Here is a 21,790-nt window from a genome sequence, read left to right on the forward strand (position 1 = left end):
GAAATCTTTTGGAATGTATTAACAGAGCACTAGATTCTACCAAAAGCTACTCATAGGTCATTAGACAGAACCTGAACTCTCTAGGAGATGCTCCCTCTTTACTATACCCACTTACAGGATACTCCCATCATGCATTTGAAGTGTCATGATTTATTGACTTTAGTTGTTCTCTTACTGTAAAAATGTCATGAAATTGTTACCACGGGAACATGGAATTCTGGGTAAGCTGAATCTGTGTTCCTGACTTGAGTATAAACTATCTCTCTCGTTCCCTTTGAGGTGAGAGCTATGTTTTGGCATTGATGCCTGTGTCTATTTCCCTGATCATGACCCTGGGAGTCAGCTGACCAGAGCAGACAGTGGAGGGAAAGAACGGCAGATGTTCCACTCCTCCTAAGCACCCCTTCCTCCACGCCCCTTTCTCCACATTCCTTCCTCCACACCCCTTCCTCCACACCCCTTCCTCCAAACCCCTTCCTTCACACCTCTTCCTCCACACTCCTTTCTCCATATCTTTCTTCATTGTCCATGGGAACATTGCATATTTTCTGTTGCTCTAACAGAATGCCTGAGGCTGAGATATGTATAAAGAAAGGAGGTTTCTATTAGTACTCATAGTTCCAGAGTCTGGGAAGCCCAAACTGAGGACCCACATCTGGTGAAGGCTCATACTGTATCAACTGGCAGGAAGTGGAAGGGAGGCGGTGAGCAATAGAGACAAGGTATTCTCATGTCACAACTGCCTGTTTCCAGAGCGACTGACCCGGACTCCCTCTCGGAAGACTCATTCATCCTTTTGGGTCTTTTTGTTGTTGTGATTCTTTATTTGTTCTTTTTGCTTCTTTTTTTTTTTTTTTTTTTTTTTTTTTGAGACTGGGTTTTTCATGAACCTCAGACTGGCCTTGAACTCACTGTATAATCAAGGATATCTTTTAACTTCTGAGCCTTCTTACTCAGCCTTCCCAGTGCTGGGATTGCAGGTGTGCAACTCCACACTGAGCTGGGGATCAAAGCAGGGCTTCATGTATGTTAGGCGGTCAACTCTATCCATGGAGATGTTTTCCCAGCCTCACTAGACCCTTTTAACTTAGTCACCTCCTAAAGGCCCCGCCTCTCCATATTGCTCCAGGAACTAAAACATCGATGGGAGTTTATGAGGAGGGAGACTCTGCCCGACATCACAGTGTACATTGTGATGGAGCTGAGAACACCAACAAGTAGGGCTAGTATCCCTGGTGGAAGCACAGCTAGGTTAGACCTGGGCTGGAGGCAGAGAAAACACTCCCTTTGGGGCAAGGGGCAAGTTTAAGCAGTCCCCAGATAGCCTGTTTGGCTGTGAGTTCCAGCCCCGCCTGGGCCTTGCAGGGACCAGAGGGGTTAGCAAGTAAGCTCCAACAGCTCAGGGGTCCTTCCACTCTCAGTGTGAGCCACTCGCATGTGCAAAGCCTCTGCCTTACACATGAGCAGTTTGGGGAAATGTTTGCTCAGTCCTGAGTACTCAACAGTTGTTAGAGATTTGGGTTCTTTGAAATTCTAACGTATCCATGAGGCTGAAGTATGGAAGCCAAGGAAGTTGTCTCAAAAGACAACTGGCCACCCTCTGCCTAAGCTTAGGAAGCACTGTGTCCTCCAGAGGACCCCTGGTGTGAGGAGCAGTGGGCGTCTACCACACAGACCCGGCCGGCCATTCTGATTTCACAGATTGCCTAGGCTTAGCAGGAACCGTGTGGAGAAGACAGAAGGAAAGGCTAAAGATGTCCAGGGATCTTAGCCTGGGTCCCAGGGTTTCCAGGTGACACAAGAGCAGACACCGAGTCAAGGATAGAACGCTGTGGTGCGCTCTGGAGCAGGGAACACTCCGTTTGCCAATGCTGCAGCCACTAATGAGCCGAGGTTTGGGAAGGAAAAAGTGAAGGACGAGAGAAAATTAATTTTTCCCATTTTGTATGAAGCCAGCAAAATCCGAATGGGGATAATTTTTAAGAGGGGCTGTGGGTCCCTCCCACAGGTGACTGTTTCTCCGTCCATGCAGCAAACGTGTGTGTGGCAAATGAGCTGTGGTCAGAGCAAAGAGCACAAGGGAGGCAGGCCGTAGGAGCACCTGTGGGTGAGCCCTCCCCATAGGACATGCCTGTGACTGTCATTGCTAACACAACAGTCTGTGTGGTCATCTGTGGCATCAGCTCCAAATATGAAAAGAACTCATTCACATGGCCTCAAAGAACCCATGGTACGGCATCCCCGAGTATAATCAAAAAGGAACTTGTCTAAACCTGAGAGGGTCTCTCTCTAGTGGTTGGCACAAGCGTGGGTTGAGCCAGGCAGACTCTGTGTGATTCAATATGGACTGAAGCTCTTTCCTCCAAATGAAACCTTCCCATTTGAGGAAGGGCATGAGCGGTGTGTGTGTGTGCACAGAAACAAAACTCAGGAAGTAAACAAAACAAGCTCAGCAAGCTCCTGGAAAGTACAGGATTCACGAGGTCCCACCCAAGGTTAGATGGGGAGAGGAGACTCTCCATCTGGCAGAGCTGCCCCAGGTCAGGCAGGAAGCTCTGGGGATGCAGTTTTTGTGAGTCATCACCCATGCTGCAGTGGGCGCTTCAGGGATGAAGCTGCCTTTGAGTCACCCGCTCTTGACAGTAACCCCTGATTCATACTCTTGTAAACAACCTCAGGAAACACTTGTTCATCAAACTAGACTTAGGTAGAATCCTATAATTGGTACTCTCTCGGGGATGAATAGACATTTGTTTACATCTTCCTGGAAAAAGTCACACACTTGTGTGGTAAGCACAATGATGAAACACACACCTGTTCCTACTTGAAGGAGCTTTTTATACTTAGACATTGGCTCAATCACATTAGCAGGACTGGGGAATCAAAACAAAAATTAAGACTGAGGCTGTCGCTCAGTAGAATATGTGTTTAGCATGTGGGAAGCCCCTAAGTTTGATCCCCATCACTGCTACACAAAGTCAATTAACTTGTAGTTTCTCCTCAGCTTCTCCATCTGTGAAATGGGAAACACTTCTATTTAGGAAATTATTCACGGGTGCACAAGCATAAACTGTATATATACTCACGTGTATGAGTATGCAAGTATGCATGTCTGAATGTGTGTATACAAACATGGACTTTTGTGTGTGTGTATGCACTTACAAGTGTACACACGCATGTGGAGACCAGAGGCCAACTTCAGGTGTCATTCCTCAGGATGCCATCCATGAGAGTCTCACTTTTACCTGTAACATGCCAAGTAGGCTGGGCTGGCTGGCCACTGGGGCTTAAGGATGTACTGTCTTTGCCTCCCCAGCATGGGGATTTTAAGATACATGGGTTCTGGGGCTTCAACTCTGAGCCTTGCGTTTATCTGGGAAGCAGTTCACTGAATGAGACCCAGCCCCAGATGTATACTCTTTACATTTGTAAATAACAGCATTTGAGTGTGTGTGTGTGTGTGTGTGTGTGTGTGTGTGTGTGCATGTGCACGCACATGAACACACGCCTTTCATGGTGTCAATGTCTTTAATCCAAGTATTCAGGAGGCCAAGGTAGGCAGCTCTCTCTGAGTTTAAGGTCAGCCTGGTCTACATAGGGGATTTCAGGCCAGCCAAGGCTACCTAGTGAGACCCAGTCTCTTTATATGATATATGCTTATATACGTGATATGTGAGCATATATGATATACACATGATGCCTACATATACACATAATGAATATACATAAATACTACTTTGGCTGATGTTTCAGTGTCCTGAGGTCACCATCATCTCTCCCTTCAAGAGGCAGGGGCAGGAGCTTATGTCAAGGGCAGGTGGTGGTGGCCCCCAGGGTACCAATGTATTTGAACATCAAAAATTTTATGAAAAGGAAAAATTTGCAGGGCAGTGGTGGCGCACGCCTTTAATCCCAGCACTCGGGAGGCAGAGACAGGTGGATCTCTGTGAGTTTGAGACCAGCCTGGTCTACAAAGCTAGTTCCAGGACAGGAACCAAAGCCACAGAGAAACCCTGTCTCGAAAAAAAAGAAAAGAAAAGGAAAAATTTAAGGTTGAAGTCAGTCTAAAAGGAAATCATAAATCCTGAGCGGATTGGCTAAATGAGAATGGATTGCCTTGATCTGGCCAGAGGGAAATTTAGGAGTTAGCACGGCAATTACAGCACTCTCAGAGTTATAGGGTGCACCGGAGAGTCTTTAACCAATGCCCTGTAGCCGGAAGAGTAATTCACCAGCCTTGGCTGTATGTCTAAAGGGAAGACTGGTTCAAGACCAAGCAGTTTTTTCTCCCAAATTAAAAAGCAATTTGCATCCTTAAATCACAAGCAGCCCAGTTCTCTCTCAAACTATGCAAATCTTATTCACACAGACTGAGACAACACCAAAAGGAAAGAAGGAAAGGAAGTGGTTGGAGAGACCCCTGAGTGGGTCAAAGCATTGTAAAGAGGCTAAAACAGAGCCTAGAAAGTCAAGGGGAAGCCAGGCAGCCTAGAAAGACATCTAGGTGACCCATCAGCGTGAAATGACTGCCTTGATTGTGTGAACAGTTAGGTGTTTCTTAGGCCGGCTTTGCTCTGCTGGGTGAAGGCTTGCGTGCTGTGTCTCCGCTGGCGCTCTGTGGCTCCCCTGGGTGAAGGGTGGCGAGGTATGCCTCTGGTGGGTGAAGGCTGGCGCTGTGGCTCTGCTAGCACTCTGGGTCTCCTCTGGGTGAAGGCTGGCATGCTGTGGCTCTACTCATGTGTCACCTTTGGCCACGGGCTAAGTTGTCAACGAAACTCTTCTTTGGGGTGTCTCTTGCCTGTTATGGAAAATATCCAGCTGGTTTATTCTTGTTCACCAACCACCTGTGACTAATCAAAAGGATGAAGAGAGGCCTTGGAAACCAAATCATGGGCTGGGGCAATGGCTCGGTCGGTGCAGTACCTGCCGGGCACATAAGGATCTACTGGCCATTGTAGTGTGCTCTTAGTCCCAGTGCTGGGGCTGTGGGGACAGGTGGCTTCTTAGGGCTCACTGGCCAGCTGGCCTAGCCTGCTTGGTGAGTTCCAGGCCAGTGAGAGACCCTGTCTCAAAAGATAAGGTGCACAGTGCCTTTAAAGCAACGGGTCCCTAGGTCTCTACATGCTCACACAGACATGTTATCTTGCATGTTGACGTGTGCTTAGTTCACTTTCTTCTTTTTATGTAGTCTGGGATTCCAGCCCAAGGCACAGTGCCACCCATATTTAGGGTGGGTCTTCCCCACTTAGTTAAACCTTCCTGGAAACACCCTCAAAGGCACACACAGAGGTATGTTTCCATGGTGATTCTACCTCTTATAAGGTTGATACCACGTGTACATGTCTTGCCAGAAGAATGCAGGCAAATGAGAGCAAGAATCTCTTTCCTGTCATGTTAAATTCGCCACTTGTAATTTTGAAGCATTAACAGGGCAGCCTAGGGACATCTCCTGAACTACCAGGCTGCAGTAGCCCATGTCTCCAGAATAAGGTGACTGTCGGTATGGCCTGCACCCCGGTCCTCACGGGAAAGACTAGTGTTTGTGCAAGGAGACTCTGTCCCCTGTGATTTACTGTAGCGAGTTTCGGGGAGCCTGCACCCGGTCCTAATGTGAAAGATTAGTGTTTGTGTAAGGAGACTCTGTCCCCTGTGATTCACTGTAGGGAGTTTCAAGGAGCCTGCACCGGGCCCTCATGGGAAAAACTAGTGTTTGTGGAAGGAGACTCTGTCCCCTGCGATTCACTGTAGGGAGTTCTGGGGAGCCTGGTGTCACCACATTCACCAATGACAAGGACACACATCAGTTGGAAAGGTTCATTGCCCTGGGCCTAACCACTGTAAGGAAGAGGGCATGGCACCCTTAGAGGCTACCTGCAAAGGAGGAGGTGGGGACACCATCTGGTGCCAGCAACAGGAAGCTCATGATGCCTGCTACCAGCCTTCACACCTTTGGGTGTCACCGTCTTGAGACCTGCAGATAACACACTAAAGGGGCTTGTGCTCAAGGAGCCTGGAACAAGTCCTTCTGCCAGCCAGCATCAGAGTCTCCTGAAATCAACAAGATTCTGAAGGCCCAGGCTCCAGTCCTCTGGGTCGAAACCCCTCACTACACCCCCACCTGGAGCAAGGACAGCAGCTCTGAGTCTGAGTCTGAGCCCTTAGAAGTCTCTTTAATCTCATGATGGAGCAGAGGGTCTGCGAGCTACAGGAAAGGGAGAAATATGGGCAGAAGCCCATGGTGGCTCAGGAGCCTTTTGTAAACATCTCCATAAACCCTAGAGGGCCTTGGGTGCCATGTGGGACTTTAGAGAATTGTGAGAAGGAACCCAGGACCCACATGAATGCAGTCTGGACCTCAATGCCCTTCTTCAACAGAGTCCCCAGCCCTGGTTGACGTTAGGGATCCAGGCCTGCTTTCTTGTTCTGGGCTGGGTTTCAGCTGGGCAAATAGACCTGGTATGGGTGATAATGGCTGGCTTTCTTAGAGCAGTTATGAGCTGCATAAGGTAACTCAACAGGATGGGTTTGTCTTCAGGCCTAGCACTCTGGGTAAGAGCAGGGCAGGGCTTCTAAACTTACAGAAAGAACTGGGAATGATCTTAAACCCATGCTTTGTCAATCTGGGGACTCTGCGCTCAGCAGCATGCCAAGAAAGAACAGCAAGGTCTTAGGAGTCAACAGTCTGAGTCAACATCTGAATTCTCTCACTTCCAAGTTGTGTGCGATCAGGCAAGTTCACTCAGTCCATGCCCCCATGCTCAGGAACGCAGGTGTCACAAGTGCATCCCGTGCAGCGATGTCAACCGGAGACGTGGAGGAGTCTTTATGGGCTGTGTGACCTTCGTAAGGTGCATAACCTTTCTGAACCTGCTTTTCACCAGCTTATAAATGAACGGAAGGGTGCTCTATCCCACGGGTGTGAAGCTTGAGCAGAATCAGCCGTTTGAAATACACAACACAGTGTCGAGAATTCTACAAGGAACTAAAAACATTTTTCCATTTGAGATAATATCATTGCATCATTTCTCCCTTCCCTTTCCTCCTTCCAAACCCTGCCATATGCTCTTCCCTGCTTGTTTTCAAGTTCATGACCTCTTTTTTCATTATTGTTACATGCATATATATATATATATACATACATACATATATATGCATATATATATATTCCTAAATACAACCTGCTCAGTCTGTATAATGCTATTTACATGTATATTTAAAGAGCTAACCATCTAGTATTGGAGAACCAATTGATGTGCTCCTCCCTGGTGGGGGGACTATTTATCCCACTCTAATATTCTTTAGATGCCTGCAGTTCTCTGTACGGGGTTGAGGCTTTATGGACACCCTCCTGTCTGCTTTGGCATGTCTAATGTTGTTGTCCTTGTTCTGCTCATGTTTAGGCATAAAGACATTTTTTAAAGGGCAACGTCTCGTGTATCACAAGCTGGTTTTGAACTCTATGTATAGTTGAGAATGACCTTTAACTTCTGATCCTCCTGGCTCCGCCTCCCTGGGGTTATAGGCATGCTTCACCACGCCTGGTTTATGTGGTGCTAGGCATGGGTTCCAGGGTTTCGTGCCTGTTAGACAAGCACCGTACCCATCCAGCTGTCTCCGTCCCGAGCCCCAAATCTTAGAATGTTTTCTTCCTTTCCCTCTTCAGCCACTGCTGGAATTGCAAGCATACTCGGCAAGCGCTCCACTGGGAATGCTAGGGGACTGCTTGTGGGAGTTGGTTCTCTATACTGTGTGGTACCTGGGGACTGTACTGAGGTCAACAGTCTCGGTGACAAGCACCTTTACCCGCTAGCCCAATTGCTGGCCCACAAATATTTTTTTTTTTTTTAAAGAAGGCTCTTCCCTTGCCTGCAAGTTGCAGAGGCTCAGAATTCTCCATCCAGCTTTTAGCTGTGTCCCCCGTGGCTTCTGCGGTCTCCTGCCTTGACAGCGCACAGCTCATCAATCCTCCTCTCCACTAACTGCTCCGGTCATATTAATCTTCCATGTTCCCTCTCATCTCTGAGCCTTTGCTCCTGTCAGGTGCGACTGAAGGTTCCCCCCCCCCCCTTTCTGCCAAACCAGGATGAGCACCCTTTTCACGAGCCTTTGTCAAGTGAGAACGCCATTCTTCACAGTGAGAGGTAGCAGAAAAGAGGCAGAAGGACAAAGCCAGGGACCAGCTTTCCATATTCATATCCGTGCCGTCGGAAGAGGGGGGAGCCACTTCGAAATTAGAAATGAACAATGCGTCAATTTAGAATCAATAGGAAATGAACCCACACGGGCAGCTCACAACTAGGGACAGGGGTGGGGGGGACAGTCGATAAACATATGAAAGAGGCTTGTCCCAGCTCGTCACTCACACAGCTTCATAGACGTGCATTTTCTGTAAGTTTATTGGCAAAATAATGATGACAGTGCTCAGTGGGTCAGGGGAGCATGAGGCTACGCCATGGGGTGCTGCTAATGGGCTGTCAGTCAAGGGAGCCTCTCTGGGGGTGCTGTGGCAATATTTACCAAATAGCACTATTTTCAGTTTTTAAATTCTATTTTGTTTACTTTTTGCAGTTCAGGGAATTGAACCCAAGGCTTTGCATAAGCAAGGCAAACACCCTCCACTGAGCTACACCTACAGCCAGCCTGCAGGCCTTCCTGCCTTCCTCCCTTCCTCCTCTTCTCTTCTCTTCTCTTCTCTTCTCTTCTCTTCTCTTCTCTTCTCTTCTCTTCCTCTCTCTCTCTGTTTCTGTCTCCCTCTCTTTCTGTCTCTCTTTCTCTCTGTCTCTGTCTATCTCTGTCTCTCTGTCTCTCTTTCTCTCTCTCGTGTGTGTTTGTGTATGTATGTCCTGAGACAGTGGTCTTACTAGGTAGCCCAGGCTAGCCTGAAATTTGTGATTCTCCCTGCCTCAGCCTCTGAAGGCTGGGAGTACGGATTTGTCAGCATGCCCTGTTCATGAGGTGTTCTGTTTCTGCCTCCACAGTGCTGAGGTTATAAGTGCTCACCACAAGCTTTGTTCTCACGTAGGTTCTGAGACTTGAACTCAGGTCCTTTCAAGGTCAGCACTTTACCAACAGAGCCATCTCCCAGCCCCAAAGGGCTGTCGGTTACTGATGGACCTTAGGCTTGCCATGATGTCACCTGAATGTCAGGTACAGGGACATGCAGTCCATGCCTCCACTTAGGCACTGTCCTAAGTGGCAATGTGACAAGCTGGATCCTGAGCAGATGACGGCATGTGCCTTTGTGTGAAGAGAGCACATCTGGTGTGACTCATTGCTGCTCGTCATGGAGTCTGAGCTTGTGAATGAAGCAAGGGAGCAGGCCAAGGCCGGCCTCTCTCAGTCCATCCCATTGCCTGGCTTTCATTTTCTCCCTGCATGAGAATCACTTTTTAAATAAAGGAATTTGGCCTTCTGAGCCTTTATGTAGTCCCACCCCACTGCATTCACTATTTTTCACATCATGATAACTAGATGCCTGACACAAAGTGACCCAACGAAGGCAGGGTCTATTTGGGTTCACCTTCCAGGGTACAGCCATCAGGATGGGGAAGGTGTGACTCGGGTGTGAAGCAGCTGATCACACTCGCAGCTACAGTGGGTAGACAGAGAACAAGGAAGGCTGTTGCTCAGTTCGCTTTCTCCTTTATAGGTAATCCAGGACCCCAGCTCACGGGATGGAGCAGCCTGTATTCAGAGAGAGTCTCCATCCTCAGTCAACCTGATCTAGAAACTCTCCCACAGACATGCCTGCAGATTCTAAATCCTATCAAGTTGGTTATCAAGATTAATAGTCACACCAGAATGCCTGAAAACACTGCTTAGATTCTCTTCCACCTGGACCTCTCCTCCTAGGTGTCCAAGGGCCATCCATCCATCCATCTGTTCAACAAACCAGGGAAGGCAGTAGTGAAGGGCAGGCCCTGGGAGGCAGAGCTCGGTGTCCCTGGATTGGGAGAACATTTACTGGAGTTCATATCTCTCAAGAACTTCTGGTTCACACCCAGGCATGTTCAACCCATGACCCACAGGCCACACGCCTCAGGATAGATATGAACACAGCTCAACACAAGGCTGAAATGTACTTAAGATGCTATGAGATTGCATTCTTTTTTTATATTTATTTATTTATTATGTATACAATATTCTGTCTGTGTGTGTATGCCTGCAGGCCAGATGGTTATGAGCCACCATGTGGTTGCTGGGAATTGAACTCAGGACCTTTGGAAGAGCATGCAATGCTCTTAACCTCTGAGCCATCTCTCCAGCCCCTGAGATTGCATTCTTATGCTTTGGTTTTGTAACTTGATGGCATGGTCCCTGAGCGTGAACTCTGCAAACAGCAGTGTTAAGTGGTCAGTGTCAAAAGGTTGGACACACCTGCAAATGCAGACCCTTGAACATGGGTGTCCACACTCTGCTTGGCCCTGAGCTGGTGGAAGGAACCATGACGTCCAATTTAGGCTTTGGAGAACTCCAACTACAGAGGATCACAGAGATGTCAAGGGCTCTCCTGGACAGGCTGGAGTGGGTTAGGCTGAGAGGGGTCAGAGGTCTGGATTGAGACAGTGGCTTCTGGGAATGAGAAATGATCTCAGCAGAATCACTGGAGGGAGAAGGAGGAGCCCTTGGTTTCCCATCCAACTTTTCAGGAATGGAGCATCTTCAAAGAAAAGAGGACATGTGTGGATGGGGAGCAAGAAATGGTCCCAGCTTGGGGGCTTGAAGGTGTGTGTGAGAGGGGAGTGGCATTCGGAGGATGGTGAGGCCACAACACTAGGCAGGGTGGACAGTGTTCAGTTACAGTAATGGTACTAGAAGCATCAGTAGTGCTAGGGCCCACCCAGGGCTCAGCTCCAGGCTGCATGAACACAGACAATGACCTGTTTCTGTTTCGATGACACCAGCAGGAAACACCAGTCTTTGCACAGTATCACCTGGGTACAAAGTCTTAATGAGGAGTTGTCTAGATTTGGGTGCCTAGAGGCATGTGGAGGATTGTCATGATTGCTGACTGAGGTGGGACAACACCCTGAATGTGGAGGCCACTATCTCTTTTTTTTAATTTATTTTTTTTTAAAAGGAAAGCAAACTATCTTTTTTTTTTCATTATACATACAAATCCAAGTTCCCACTCCCTCCCTTCCTCCCATTCCCTCCACATACCCTCTCTCCCCATCCACCCATCTACAGAGAGGGAAAGACACATTGCTTTGAGGAAGGTCCAAGGCCCTCCCTACTATATATAGGCTGAGCAAAATATCCATCCAAAGAGAATAGAATCCCAAAAAGTCAGTACAAACAGTAGGGATAAATCCTGGTGCCACTGCCAGTGGCCCCTCAGTCTGCCCCAGCCATGCAACTGTCAACCACATTCAGATTAACTAGTTTGGTCCTATGCTTGTTCCTTCCCAGTATGACTGGAGTTGGTGAGCTCTCATTAGCTCAGGTAAGATGTTTCAGTGGGTGAACACATCATGATCTTGACCTCTTTACTCATATTCTCATTCCTCCTACTCTTCAGCTGGACCTTGGGTGCTCAGTCCAGTGCTCCTATGCGGGTCTCTGCCTCTGTATCCATCAATTGCTGGATGAAGGGTCTATGGTGATATTTAAGATATTTATCAGTCTGGCTACAGGGCAAGGCCAGTTTGGGCCCCCTCTCCTCTATTGCTTAGGGTCTTAGCTGGGATCATCCTTGTGGATTCCAGGGAATTCCTCTAGAGCTCCCTCAATCAAGGTAACTCTTTCCTTGGTCTCATCTCTGTCCTTCCTCCATCACCACTATCCTGTTCCCTCAAGTTTCTTCTCCTGCCTCCTCTTCTCCCCTCCTCTTCCTCTTCCCTCACTTCTCCCCCACTCCCATGCTCCCCATTTTGTCAGTTGATCTTGCCTGTTTTGACTTTCCAGGGGAGGTCACCATTTTATGGACTGGGCCCTGGACTGTGTCAGAAGAGAAATCTAGCTGAGTCTGAGAAAGCAAGCAGGCAGCATGGCTCATTCATTCTGCCCTTGACTGTGGCTCCAGGGTGACCAACCTCCTGCCTCTGACACTCACCTGCAATGATGGGCTGTAGCCAGGGATTGTAAGCAAACCCCTTCTTCCCCAAGTTGTATCTGTTCCGATTACAGCAACAAAAATAAAACCAGAGCAGCAAAAGGCTCTTTTTAATGCAAGCTTTACTTAAGAATAAGAAAACACATGCTTTGTTTATTTTTCCTTTCGTCCTCTCTCCTGTCTTTGAGGGGAAGCAAAGCTTGGGGAGGCGACCCATCCTCCTCCTGGCACCACCCCTGCTGGGGGACAAAGGGAGCAGTGAAGAGAGAGTGTAACTGCCCAGCGGGTCAGTTAGTCTAGGGTTGTCACCCGCCTGGCAGGCCAGTTATTCCAGGGTCCCGAAGAGGCGCTATCTGAAAAGACATGGGCGGGAAAGAGGAACGAGGCCAAGCAAGATCTGTTGTCAAAGCCTCCGTTTATTAGCATAATGGCAGCAGCTTATATAGCCCTTGGATGAGGAATTTGGCTTGGGATGGGGGCAGGGGGCAGGGGAATGGGATCTTGCCGGGGCAGCAATGGTCACAAGTCGACATTTGGTCACGAGTCGGTCACGAGGTCACAAGTCGACACACATAGTGTTCTCTATGCAAGCGGAATCATTCCTTTTGTGATTCCAACCACAAACAGTTCTCTAGGTAGTTGGAATGTGGGACAGATTCCGCTAACAGATAGCTCTCAAGATAGTTGGGTGTGTGATGGGCTCTGCCAACAAACAGTTCTCAATACAGTTGGGGTGTGGGGCTCTCTGCAAACATCCCCAGGACAATGGTCCCTGCAATACTTTTTGGGAAAATGGCTCCTGACAAGAGAGGAGGTGAAGAGATGTCATTCTAATGGGGCAGAAGAGAGGAAGGAACCAAAGAGGAAGCTGGGGCCAGGAAGCAAATGAATCCAAGACACGAGCAGAAGATCAAGGAGAATGTGTTTCAGAATGCATTGTGAGTCTATAAACTTTGTTGGGTGTGGTGTTGGGAGAGCTGGCTCAGCTGCTAAAGTGCTTGCTGCACAAGCGTGAGGACCCGAGTTCGATCCCCAGGACCCATGTAAACATGGCAGGCATGGTGGCACATGCTTATCCTGTGACCCTGGGAAGCTGGAGACAGGTGGATCCCTGGGGCTTGCTGGTCAGCTAGCCTATCCAAATGTCAGGCCCCAGTTTCAGTGAAAGGCTCTGACTCAAAAAAAAAAAAAAAAAAAAATTAAACCCAGCCTGATGGCTTAGCAGGTAAAGGCACAAGTCTGATGAACGGAATTTAATACCCAGAACCCACAGAAAGTTGGAAGGAGAGAATTGACTCCACAAAGTTGACCTTTAACTTAAACATGCAGGCAGTGGCATGTGCACACCCATCTTAAATACACACATTTATTATTAATGATTACTATTTAATAATTTATTCATTAACTTCGTCGATATTTTTATTAGTATAATTTTACTATTTATTAATAATAAATGAAAGAAAGAAGTGGAAGATGATTGAAGATACTTGACGTCAGCCTCAGGTTTCCACAGGTGTCCACTGTTTTCTGTCAACTTGATATAGTTTAGAGTCATCTGGGAAGAAGGGTCCTCAGTTGAGAAAATGCCTCCGTCAGACTGGTGTGCAAGCAAGTCTGTGGTGCATTTTTCTGATTAATGAGTGATGCGTGAGAGTCTCATCCACTGTGGGCATGCCGCCCCTGGGAGTCCCATCCACTGTGGGCATGCCGCCCCTGGGGGTCCCATCCACTGTGGGCATGCCGCCCCTGGGGGTCCCATCCACTGTGGGCATGCCGCCCCTGGGGGTCCCATCCACTGTGGGCATGCAGCCCCTGGGGCAGGTAGTCCCCCAGCAAACTGAGTGCGCCACAGAGAGCAAGCCATGCAACAGCGTTCCTTGAAGTCTCTGCTGCCGTTTCTTCAGGTTCCTGCCATGAGTTCCTGCGCTGACTTCTCGTTATTATGGACTCCATGATCTTGATCATGGTGTTTATCACAGAAGCAGAAAGCAAGCTAGGACACCCATGCACACACGTGTGCACACACACACACCTTATTTTCTTTTAAAGGGACAATGGCTAAGTGTCGATCACTTTCCATTTCTTTTTCTATCCATTTACTTCATCTGTCAATCAATCTACAGCTAAATCTATGTTTTAACCATCTAGCTAGGTTCCTACCTACCTATATGGAGTTCACCTATTGATCTATTTGTCTGCTGATCTATTGATATGTATGTCATCAACTATTGATCTACTGATGTGTATGCATCAACTATTAATCTCTTATGTCTATCATCTCCATCTGTCTACCATCCTCTGTCTGTCTTCACTTGGAGGCATGCTTGCCCAGCATAAGGCATTGTGTTTGAACCTAAAGACAATGCTCGGAGCAACTTACGTTTTAGTCAAGTGAAAACTGCACTGAAGTTATAAAAATTTAAGTAACAGCTTAACCCTGAAGCCACAAAGGAAAAGAAAAATACATTTGATTGCATTTTTTAAAAAAGGCAAAAGCTGCAGTAAAGTTGGGAAGAGAGCTTGGAGACAAAGGGTAAAGGTATCTGCTGAAGACAAACAACGGCCAATTTCTTTCATTTATGTTGAATGAGTCATTGAGAAAAATACTCTGGATGAGCAGGTGTGAACAGGAAACTAACCTGATGAATGCTAGTAGGAAAACATCTTGAGCCCAACACATAATCAGAAACACATATTCTAATAACAGTGAGGCTTTTTTTTTAGTCACTGATGGACAAATGAGCCTGCCGGGTCTTACTTCCAAGGCCTGGGGACAGGATGCCCTCTGCTGTGGGAGCCAGTGATACCGTCTTTGTTGTTGTTTTAGGCAGGGTCTCTCTCTCTCTAGCCACGGCTGTTCTGGAACTCACTATGTAGACCAGACTGGACTCAAACCTGCAGAAATCCACCTGCTGCTGCCTCCTGAGTGTTGGGATGAAAGGTGTGTACTACCACTCCTGGCAATACCACCTTTTCGGAAGGTGATTTGGGAGCAGGTTAGCCCTTCAAATCCACATTCCACTCGATCCAGCACAGCCCCATCCCCAGCAGTGAGACCCCAGGTGTGTCTGCACACATATTCTAGACTGTGCAATGACAGTCATAACAGTATGACTACAACTTCAGTGACCACACCAACTCAGTACCTCCAGCAAGGAGTTCCGGGGTGACTCTGCCACATCTGTATTTGGGAGTGCCATGTGACCACTGAGGGACACAGCTCTTCTGAGTACCACATGCTTAGCGTTATACACACATATGTTAAGGAAAAGCTGATATTCCATCTGGATTATCCCAAAGCATTTTGGGCAAGTGTAATGCTCCTGGCAGGAATGGAGCTAGTCTAAACAGGCATTGTGCCCCTCCTTTTGGCTATCAGACAATAGAGACAATGTACCCCTAGAAAATAGAATTTCTTCCCCAAGAAACTTGTGCTGGGAGAAGGACAGGCTGAAGCCTGGTGCCAGCCAGAGGGAGAACTTGTCACCTTGCAGCACAGACTGATGGCCAGACCACACCCTGACCAGGACTGCTTAGCTATGAATAACTCTTACCCTCCTATTTAAACATTTTCAATTTATTTTATTGTATGTATTTGAGTGCTATACTTGCATATATGTCTGTGTACCATGTGCTCGCATGGTGACCTAGGAAATGAGAAGAGACTGATGTAATCCCTGGACCTGGAGGTGTGGACTTTGTGAGCCACCATGTGGGTGATGGGAATCAAACATGGGTCCTCTGCAAGAGTAACAAGTGCTCTTAACCACTGAGCCATCTCTCTAACCCAACTCAGGCATACTAAGTTGAGGCAGTACCAAGTCTCTTCCTCTATATCAAAGCTAAGCAAGGTATCTTACCATAGGGAATGGGCTCCAAAAAGCCAGTTCATGCACCCAGGATAAGTCCTGGTCCCACTGCCAGAGATCTGCTCAACAGATTAAGCCATGTAACTCTCACTAACATTTAGAGGTGTTGTAATAGGAGCGGCAGGGCTGCGTCCCCAGCACCCTGGCCGCCCACATGGCTAGCTTATGCCCCGAAATAATTACACGGACACTGTATTCTTTTAAACACTGCTTGGCCCATTAGCTCTAGCCCTTACTGGCTAATTCTGATATCCTGACCAACCCATTTCTAATAAACTGTAGCACCGGTCTTACTGGGAAAGATTTAGCATGTCCGACCTGGTGGCTTGCTTCATTGTGTGCGTCTGCCCAGGAGAGGGGAGCATGGCGTCTCTGCTCCAGAGAGCAGAGCTCACTTCCTCTTCCTCCCAGCATTCTGTTCTGTTTACTCCTCCCACCTATGTTTTAACCTATGAGGCCAAGCAGTTTCTTTATTACTTAACCAATGACCTTCCTCCATCACAGAGGGTTTAGCTCAGTCCCATGCAGGTTCCCAGATGTCAGTTCAGAGTTTTTGAGCTCCCACTAGCTCAGGTCAACTCTCTCCATGGTTTTCCCAATCATGATTTTGTCACCCCCCCCCCCCTGCTTATACGATTCCTCCTCCCTCTATTCAACTAAGCTCCAGGAGCTCAGCCCAGTTGATGGAGGAAGGTCATTGGCTAATAAAGGAACTGCCTTGGCCCATTTTATTGGTTAGAGGATAGGTGGGAGGAGTAAACAGAACAGGACGCTGGGAGGAAGAGGAAGTGAGTCAGACTCGACAGCTCTCCTCTCGGGAGCAGACGCCTGAGAGAGACGCCATGCACTGCTCCTGGGATGAAGCTCCGACCCAGGATGGACATAGGCTAGAATCTTCCCGGTAAGCGCACCTTGGGGTGCTACACACAGATGATTAGAAATGGGCTAAATTAATATGTGAGAATTAGCCTAGAAGAGAATGGGCCAAGCAGTGTTTAAAAGAATACAGTTTCCGTGTAATTATTTCGGGCATAAGCTAGCCGGGCAGGCGGCCGGGGTGCTGGGAACGCAGCCCCGCCGCCCCTAATTACTACACCCAGTGCTTGGCTGTGGATCACTGCATCTGCTTCCGTCAGTTACTGGATGTAGGTCTAACTCAATTCTTTCCCTCTGTTTAAACCTAAATCTCATGTCAGGACCCAGAATATCGGCTTGGGAGTCACTGGGCCTCTTTTTTCCTCTTCCCCCACGTGGCCACGAGCAGTGAGCCTCTCTCTTTTCTCTGCTGTTCCCTCCCACTTGAATGTTTCCTTGGCCTGTTGAGGATAGTGGTCCAGCCTGGCTTGTTAGGACTGCAGGGCCCAGGCTCTGCCCCTGACAGCTCTGGTCACAGGAGGATGAGTGTGAAACTAGTACCTTTATGGCCAGAGGCACACAGGAAGGGTGATAAGCAGCACAGAAACAGGCATTTGAGTTAACACCTGTCTTTGTTGGTTTGTTTCTTTTATTTTGAGATAACGTCTCACGTGCCACAGGCTGACCTCAAAGTCACCGTGTGTGTAGGAGATAACCTTGAACTTCTAATACTCTTGCCGCCAGCTCCAGAGTGCTGGGATTATAGGCACGCTCCACCACGTCTGGTTTAAGTAGTGCTGGGGGTTCAACCATGTTTCATGCATGCAGGGAAAGTATCCTGGCTAGTTTTGTGTCAACTTGACACAAGCTAGAGTCATCTGAAAGGAGGGAGTCTCAGTTGAGAAAATGTCTCCATTGGCATTTTCTTAATTAGTGGTTGATGGGAGAGGGCCCAGCCCATGGTGGGTGAAGCCATCCTGGACTGGTGGTTCTGGGTTCTATATGAAAGCAGGCTAAGCCGTAAAAGCCAAGCCATCTCTGTCCTGCCTCTGCAGAGAGTTCTCTGGTTTGTGATTCAAACAGCTCTGCTCCTGGGCCACTAGCCTGTATGCCATCAATCAGTCCTGACCCCTCCCCAGCTCTGGTCCTCCATCCTCTGCTCCTTACTCAGCCCCTATTCCGCCCTAGCTAGGCAGCTGCACTTCTCCTTGCTGGTCTTGCCCTTGGGACCAGTGCACTCGCCTGGGCCATGCAATTCTGGTAGACTCTTACTATCCTTTCCCTCTTAACCCCCCCCCCCCCCCCCCCCCCCCCCCCCCGTCGCTTCAGTAGCCTTTGGGGTTGGAACAGAGAGAAGAGGAAAAGCTTCTTGTGTTTCCTTTTCCTGTGTCCTTGGACAACACCATTCTGGATTGAACTAAAATTTTCATGCCAATTGTACCAAGAGCCTTTTGAAGATCTGGATGGCTCAAGCCTTATCTTCCTACTCTGGGTCAAACACCTGTCACACGGCATGGTCTGGTAGAATGTGCTAGGTGTGATCTGTTGAAACACAAACCGGAAACACAGGAGAGCCTGAGGAGAAAAGTAGAGGGATGGGCGGACTTGTGAAGCTGGGGTCTCCTGAGGACAGAGGCTGTGAGTGTGTTAGGTAGGGAAAGGGGCAACTGCACTTTCTCCTCAGAACAACTACTGCCTCTAGCCGCCCTGAGGCAGGGGCACTTCCTGTCCTCTGGGCACCACAGCCCCACTTCCAGATGCAGTCGCCTCAAGAATGTGTGGCTGCAGGCCTCTCCTGGCTCTCCTCATCCTTCTGCCAGCACCCAGGAGGTCTGGCCAGGGAGTCCTCCATCACAGCCCATGAGAGATAGGAAGCTCTTGAATTTCTGGATGTGAGGGTCTTGGCCAACATTTCTTCTCTCCTTGACCATCTCTGGCGTAGTTTGCTGTGGTTTCCTTGGAGAAGGCAAAGGTGTCCTCAGAAGCCATCCTTACCCAGAATCAGTCTGTTATAATTAGATGTATTATATGCAAAATTATGCAGAAGCGGGCTGGGGCTGTAGTTCAGTTTGTAGAGTATCTGCCTAGGACACACAAAACCCTGAGTTCCACTCCCAGTACCACATAAAATGACCATGGTGGTGTTTGCCTGGAATCTCAGCACTTGGGATCAGAAGTGCAAGTTTGCTGCTTAGGCTAGAGATCCTGTCTCAAAAAAACAAAAAAAACAAAACAAAAAAACAAAAAACATTTTTTTTTTTTAAATATGTGTAAAGGTGTAACTACCCATAAAGTTGAGAAATTTGCGGGAGGAAAGGGCGATGATTTCTTGCATCTGTTTCTCAAGAGGTCCTCAGCGGGAGTCAGCTGGGACCTGGAGACAGAGTTGCTGCTTTGCCGTGAGCCGGCTTTTTCCTCCTACCTGGGCATCTTGGCTATCTCTGCTTGGAATCCCCCCTGTCTACCCTCCCCCTCCCGCCCCAGGTCCCAATCCTAACAAAAAGACCTAGTCCAACCCTTTCTCCTGGGAGGAGGCTGGCTGGGAAGGAAAGGCGGCAGGGTGCCACCAGGAGCCAAGTTTGAGCAGCAGGGATTAGAGCTGGACCCTGACTGGCTGGGTCTAGCAGTCTCTTGTCAACCACTTAGAGAAGTCATCTCTTCCCGCCCAGAGTTTTTACCTTACCTCTCTGAGCTTCGATTTTGTTGAGGCTGTAGAATCTCATAGTATAATTCTGAGGAATTCGTGTGTGTGAAAAAGCCCTGGTCACTGTCGGTGCTTAATAATAAATGGAAATTTTCTTCGCTGCCCTTTGCTATGCCATCTGTTCGTGTAACAGTAGAAACTGGGGAGAAGGGGGTTAAAGAGGGAGTTTGTGGAAAGCCTTGCTTGGAGAGATGTAAGAGTGTCTTTCTTCCAGGATAGCAGACCTACAGCCCGACAGTGCCCGCACAAAAGCCCTTGCGGGGATCTAGCCTCTCCTCTCCAGGTTAGAAGCCCGCAGGGTGCTCAGTGGGGAGACCTAGGTCAGTGCCTGGAGGCTGTACGCGGCCTGCAGCGCCCCCTCGTGCTGGGAGAGTGAAGGCAGGCGACCTTTGCTTCCTCGCTGCAGAAAGAAACCTAGGGAGGAGAACATCAGGCTCCGGTGACATTTGAGGAAGCCATAGTCTGAAGCCTCGCGGGGCTAGCGAGGGAGATGGAAAGAAATAGAAATAAGGTACTGATTAAATTCAGTGAGGGACCCTTAGGGTGAACCCCAATCTGTCCTCTGTCACTGATGTATCAGGGCTCAGGGACCTAAGGTTTGATCTGGACAGGTAGGTAGGGAATGGACCAGGTGCCCAAAGAGGTTGAGAGAGCAGGCAGGACATGAATGTGCAGCCAGGAATCTTCTCCAGGACACATGTCACCATTGCAACCCTGTAAGGCCACACCCTGCCTCTTCCTCTCCTCAGCTGTACAGTGGTACCCTCAGCATCTTCCTTGCAGGCTCCTCTGCACGCTGAAGGAGACAGCCTGAGCCCGACTACCGACTACTGACATTTCCAATCAAGACAGTGGAGAGTACACCCTCCCCCTGGCACCTGTCCCTCCCCCTCTGCAGGGCTGCTGCCCTTGGCTCTTGTCCTTTGAGAACACAACACAATCAGAGAACTCCCTGGTCCCAGCACCAGATCCACCAGATTCTGCATCTTTATTCACAGTTTTGCCCTTGCTCTCTCCAATTGCTGAGAAACTTTGGCCTTCTAAGGTTTTCTCAGGACTCTGCTCCTAAGAACTGATGTCCTGTCTCCTTAGCAATTGAACCTCCCTCGTACCCAGCCACACACAAACAAAACTTACTTGTTATAAAATGCCATGCCCTCCAGACACCCACCTCTCTATCTGCTGCAACCCATCTCTGCTCCTCCCCCAAGGATTTTCAAGCCCTCATCTTCCTCCCCTCCTTTGAGGGTCCTATCATCAAGCATACACAGGAGACCCAGAGGAATCAGGACTAGGAATCTGTGCTTAGGATGGGTAGGATTCTAGCCTTTGCGATGACCCATACTATACTGTTAGGAGTTCACTTGAACTAATAATATTTTTCTACATATAAGTACATACATTTCTATTTATAAGCATATACATTGTGCTTATAAATATCAAAGCAGCCAACTAAAGAACCATGACAAAGAATTTTAGAATGGAAGAGGGCTAGGTTTGGAGGCCACACCATTAATTCTAGCACTAGGGAGGCAGAGGCAGGCAGGTTTTTGTGAGTTTGAGGCCAGCCTAGTCTACACAGCAAGTTCCAGGTCAGCCAGGGTCACATACATTTTTCTAACGTGTGTTTGTGTTCATGTGTGTGTGTGTGTGTGTGTGTGCGCGCACACACGCGTTCATGCACGCGGTGTAAGCACATGTATACACCATGTGTATACAGGTGCACTTTCCCATGCTGGTCTACACAGAGGCCAGAGGCTGATATGGGGATGTCATTTCTCAGTCATTCTCCTTCTCATTTTGAGACAGCGTCTGTCAGTGAACCAGAAGCTCATTGTTCTGACTAGACTGCTGACCATGGAGTTTCAGAGAGCCTCCTGTCTCTATCCCCTCCACCCTAGCTCCGGGATGCATGTTCACATCACCATTCCTGTCTTTTCTTTTGACACAGATCCCCCCCCATACATGTAGATACTGTAAACAATCCACACACACACACACACACACACACACACACACACACTGTGTGCACCACTTAAGAAGAGGGTGCACCACAGTTACAGTTTCTGCTCTAGGCATACTGAGGTAGAAACAGCTACCCTATCCCAAGGTTGTTCCATTGTGGGTAGCCTCTTGTCTCAAGCTCAGAGGACAGGGGAGCTCTGGGGAGCAGGGCTGGTGGCTACACCTCCTCAGACTAGAGAAAGTAAGTTCTAATTCAGGGAAAGTAGCAATTTAAACATGAGAAAGACCAATAGGGCCCCAAGAAAGACCAATAATTCCCCCCCTCATAAAACACAGCTACAC

Source organism: Microtus oregoni, unplaced genomic scaffold (genome assembly GCF_018167655.1).
Source record: "Microtus oregoni isolate MIOR12 unplaced genomic scaffold, Mior012 000003F_ref0000135, whole genome shotgun sequence".
Lineage (NCBI taxonomy): Eukaryota > Metazoa > Chordata > Mammalia > Rodentia > Cricetidae > Microtus > Microtus oregoni.